This window comes from Sminthopsis crassicaudata, chromosome 6, assembly GCF_048593235.1.
Source record: "Sminthopsis crassicaudata isolate SCR6 chromosome 6, ASM4859323v1, whole genome shotgun sequence".
Classification (NCBI taxonomy): domain Eukaryota; kingdom Metazoa; phylum Chordata; class Mammalia; order Dasyuromorphia; family Dasyuridae; genus Sminthopsis; species Sminthopsis crassicaudata.
Window position 1 is genome coordinate 19528070 of NC_133622.1, and position 5744 is coordinate 19533813.

Genomic DNA, 5744 nt, shown 5'->3' on the forward strand with positions numbered 1-5744 from the left:
GGGAAATATCTGTGGTGGGCAGACCAAACAGCAGCTAAGCAAGCAGTGGCCCTCATGAGAGGTAAAGACTGTCCGTACCAGATTGATGACGGTGGAAAAGAAAAGAAATTAAAGTATCCCAAAGATTCTACAAAGATGAAATCTACAGAATTTGGGAGCAACATAAAAAGTGGAGGGGAAAGTCATGGTCAATGTATAAATTATGAACCGGGGATTGTGGAAAGACGGGAATGCCCACATTTGGGACATAGGAGATAAGTAAAATTGTTATCCTCATTCTATAGAAAAGCAAAGAGCAATTACCCGAGTTGTCCAGTGTCACAAAGCTGGTCAATGTATGACAATCAATTTACATTCAAGTGTCCTTCACTCTGTGACCCATGCTCTATCCAATGCAACATGTAGATTTTTTAAAAGTTATTTCTCATTTACTGAAAGGGAAAGCTAAGTTTAGCCTCCAAACTTGTTAGTAAAATGCAAAACCATGAATACTCAAAATATAAATGGAGTGGCAAAAGTTAGAAGATGCTCTATTCAACATTAGTAAAATAAAATAAAACAAAAGGCAAAGGTCCAATATACATACAGATGTATGTATTCTTTGAACTGCAGACTACATGGGTACTGTTTACTTAAATTTTTTTTTTTCCCAATGATATTAAAGAAAACATTTTAAATGTTTAATAAAATGAATTCCAAATTCTCTCCCTCTCTTCTTTTACCCTTCTTGACCAGGGAAGTAATTTAATCTCAATCTCTCAATCTCTCTCTCTCTCTCTCTCTCTCTCTCTCTCTCTCTCTCTCTCTCTCTCTCTCTCTCTCTCTCTCTCTCTCTCTCTCTCTCTCTCTCTCTCTCTCCATATATATATATATATATATATATATATATATATATATATATATATATATATATATATATATATATATATATATATATATATATATATATATATATATATGGGATAAAAGTGATAAAAAGGGATAAAAGTGCACTATCATATTTCAGACCTTTGCTCTTTCAGAGGTATCTCTGGGGGGTAGGGGGGTCTGTGAGTTTTTGGTTCTTCCAAACTGATATGATTTAAGGAGAGTGTTCACTGTTCTCTTGATCTCTGTTCTGTCCTGTGAACATTTAGAAGCACTTTTCTTCACCTATAACTGTCACCAGGGTCAAGCAGGCACAATCACTAATGTTCCACTTTGCCCTGAGACCACAACCCAGAATATAGGGGGGATGTGACAAAATCCCACTCTCAGTGCCAATAAGAATTCCCAGTAATCTCCTTTCAACTAGTTGTTTGAACCCCTCACTCTATGAAGACTGCTGTCACTGAAAAACTGCCTCCAAGAGCTGTTGGTGATGTTACCTTTTAAATTTCACCCCCCACCAACCAATAGAGACCCAGTGACCTAAATTGTGCTAGAAAATTTTTTTGCTCTGATTGTTATTCTGCTACTCCAGAATTCAATTTGAGCTATAATTTTAAAGTTGTTTGGAGGGAAATTTGGGACAACACAGATCAGTGTCTGCTTTTACTCTGCCATTTTAGCTCCATCTCTCTCCCATTTTTCAAAACAACAATTAGCTTAAGGATATATGAAATAAACCATAGATTCAATCTATTCTGGTCTAGTTCCATAATTCCTGAAGAAGTAAACTCTTTCATCAACCTAAACAAATAAATACATGCATGAATAAATAAAGTTTTTAAAAAGAGAAAAGATGAAATGAATGTTACATAAGATATATTTATATTTTTCTCACAAATTCCCCAACTTTTGATGGAAGTGTTTGAGACATAGCCCTCTTAGGAACTCAGTAGTTCTTTGATGAACATGTAGTAGTAATTTACTTGATGAGAAACTCAGCAAGTCTTGGCTTGTTGCCTCCAACAATCTGTTTCATGGCATCCTTAGAAGTCTTTCCAAACTTACCATTTGTTTAAGGGTGTTGAGATATTATGGAGAACAGATTGGAAAAATTCTCCTTTATACAAATTACTGGAAATCATTTGTCAGAGATTGAGGTGATAATGTCTGATCCCCCGTGTTTTTTAAAATAACTAGCATCAAACTGTGATTGTTGCAGCAGAGGATTTGGAGAAAAATAGAGCTCTGAAACATTCTGAGGACTTTTCAATAATTAAAGGGTGTCTGTGTGTGTGTGAGAGAGAGAGAAACAGTGAACAGTCCTTTAAAATGAATATGAATTCCAGACAAAGACTGCTTTATCATTTCCCACAAAAATTAGGATTCTTTGTTGATATCCTCCAAGTCCCTTGGCTGCTCTATCTTTTCAAAATAGCAGCTAAAAGGTACAATGGATTGGCCATTCTATTTTATAATTTTTAATATAACAGAATCGATTCCAAATAATCCCACACAGTCAGTGTGGTAATGTGAACAGTTTCCCAACATGATGCATATACTTTGACCAAGTTAACATGACAATTACCCATAAGGCTGACAGCATGCTTTCTCTATAAAAGGAATCCTTTCTGGGAAGATAATTCATGTGGAGGGAGTGAGGATTATCTGAATGCCTTAGGCAGTTCAGTGAAGAGTAGTAGATTAAAGTGCTGGACTTGCTGATGGGGGAGATCGAGATTTGAATTCTGCATTTGATACTTAACTATCTTTGTGACCCTGGGAAAATTGCATAATCTTTCTGAGCCTCAGTTTCCTTATCTCCAAAACAGAAAGGATATACCTATCCCAGATAGGGATCATAAAGATCATGAAACACTGAATACAAAGCCCTCAAAACTTTAAAAAGTAGATGTAATTGGCAACTGTAACTACCATCCTTATTTTTAGTATAGGTAAAACTTTAGCATAAAGTTACGATGTGGGATCCTATAGAATTAATTTATAAATTAATCATTTTGAATAGATGGGCAAGTGATATCTTCCAATAAACAAAATTCCATGGGTATTTCCTCAAAGTAACATGGAATGATTTCTTAAATGAGCAGTGACAAATACAATGACAGAGTGCTATTATTCAATTTTGCTGTCTAGGTTTTCAGACAATTAAAGGATTTTAGCAAACATTTATACATTTCCATAAATTGGTATGCACAAAGATATCTACCTATAAAGTTATGTATTTACATAAGGAATTCCTGATAAAGAAACTTCCTCTACTAATTTACAATTTATATAAGCATAGATGACTGTCTGGGGCCTTTAGAGATGTAATTACTTGAGCAGTCTCACATTGGCACTATATCTCAGAGACAGGGCTTGAATTCAGTTTTTGTTTATTCTCTTTTCCAATAAAATGAAAAAAAAAATTAAGTTCCTACTGTGTGTTAGACAATGTGCTAAGAATCCCCCTTCTATCACTGGTCAGTTTTTCATTTAGTAGAATGACTCAGGCTGTCCACATTGTTACCCTTAAGTACATGGAAAATAGATTAGAGTGGATAGAGAACCAGCCCTGAAGTCTGAGGACCTGAGTTCAAATCAGACCTTGGACACTTAACACTTCCCAGCTGTGTGACTCTGGGCAAGTCACTTAACTCCAATTGCCTCAGCAAAAAAAAAAAAAAAAAAAAAAAAAAAAAAAAAAAAAAGGATTAGAGAGGAAAGAATGGATTTAAGAAAAACCATTTTGGATATAGTCCTGTTATAGGGTAATAAGAACCAAAATTACAGTGGTAGCTGAGTAAAAAGAAAAATTGTTAGATGCTACAGAACAAAAAAAAAAAAAAAAAAAAAAAAAAAAAAAAAAAAAAAGTGAGATTTGGCAACTGAGTGAATAAAAAGGTTGAGGAAGAGGAAGTCAAGGATAATGCTGAAGTTAAGAACTTGAGAGACTAAAATAAATCCAGTATCTTGGACAGAAATAGAAAGATAAAGAAAAGGGAATGATGTAGAGGAAACAATTAAGCATTCTTTGACAAGCATATTGAATTTTAAATGTCTACAGGACATCAATTGTACAAAATTAATAGGCAATTTATTGGTGATACGTAGATTTACAGAAAATAACTCTTGAGTTGATTCTATATCTATATAAATCAAACTTTTAGAAGACTATATTGCTTTCATACAAAAAGTGCCTCTATGTTTTGTTTGTTTGTTTGTTTGTTTGTTTTCTCTTTCCTCCTACCAATAATCACACATGTGTCTTGGATAATAAAAAAAAAAAAAAAAAAAAGCCTCCACCTGATTCTGCCATTTATCTTCTCCAATGATCTTTATCCCTTCTTATTTCCCTCCCTTACTTTGTTATACTAGTAAATTTCTAGAAACTTTTATACTTCTATTGCTACCCCTTCCACGCTGTCCATCACTTTTTAATCCCTTGTAATGTGACTTAGATTTGTATTTTGTATGAAAAATTCCTTTCTTCAATTTTATTAATGCTTTTAACAGTTAAATTCAATTTATTTTCTCCCATTTTTATCAAAAATCACATCTCTCCCCCCCCACCAAGTGTTTGATACAGCTGAAAGCTTTCTCCAGGAGATTTGGTCATTATTTGGCTTCCATAATAAAAGTTTCTCGTGTTTTTTTCCCCTTTTATTTGTATAAATGTTCCTATTTTCAGTGATTTTTGACAATTCTATCACCCAAATATCTTTTATCTATCTCTTTTCTATTTACAGGTAAAAGCCCCCTTTTAAGCCCTTAAAACTTCTAAATTAGATTCTTTCTAAAGCTTCCTTAGGATCTCACTCCTCTCCACTTTCTATTCATTGTTACATATAAGTGGTCATCTTACCTATGGGATATTCAAATTCTACCTTACAAAACACAAAACCATATGCAGCATTTGTCCAAGGACTATATAATCATATAATAATGTAGTACACAAAAAGAATTGTGATATAAGCTTGAAAGAAACATGCAATTAGAGTTTGAGACTACTAGTCTAGTCTTTTTTCATGATTCTAAGTAGAAGCTTAGATCAACAAAGATTTAGCACTTACTATTTGGCAAGAACTAGCCACTTTTAATGACTTTGGAATTCGAGTAAGCCCTCTCCCCTTTCCTTTTAAGATATTTTTGGTAACACATTGCAAGCTGTGACAACTCCAGCTTGATGAAATTCTTTCAAAATTTAATCTACATCCTCTTGAATGGAGTTTTATATAATTTTCCAAATGGACAGAAAGAGCTCAATACAGCTATGTCAATTTCTATTTGAATTTGTAAATTTATATATTTAAAATTATTAATATTCTACAATGCCAACACAATCAGAGGTAGCAAATTTTAAAATATTTAATCATTTGCTTTTACATATTTACAGACCCACAACTGGTTATAAATGTGTTTTTATTGATTAAATTACCAAGGGCAAGGCCAAATCAAAATGATAATCTTAACAAAATAAAATGAATCTTAAGAAAAATAAAATAGATTTACTTCTATTTTCTAAGTATTTTTCTTAAAATGTATTATAATTTTTAAAACATTATTTTTCTTCATAAAAATGCAATTTATTTTTTTAACATAAACTAATTCTCATAATTTAAAAAATTAATAGGGTCTCATGTATAACTTTAAGAGTCTCTGCATCACAATTGTATCTTAGAACTTTGGGTACTATGTAGGCTTCAGGAAACTTTAGGAAACCAGACTTTGGGTCTGGTTCTATGTAAAATGCTAAGGCTATCCAAAGGTGGCTCACTTAGCACATAGTTTTTATGCCAAATCTCTGGTCTTGGTGTGAGCAGTTGGCCTGGGCCAAGTCCATGATGAACTCTGAGCTGTACTACTTGATAACTCTA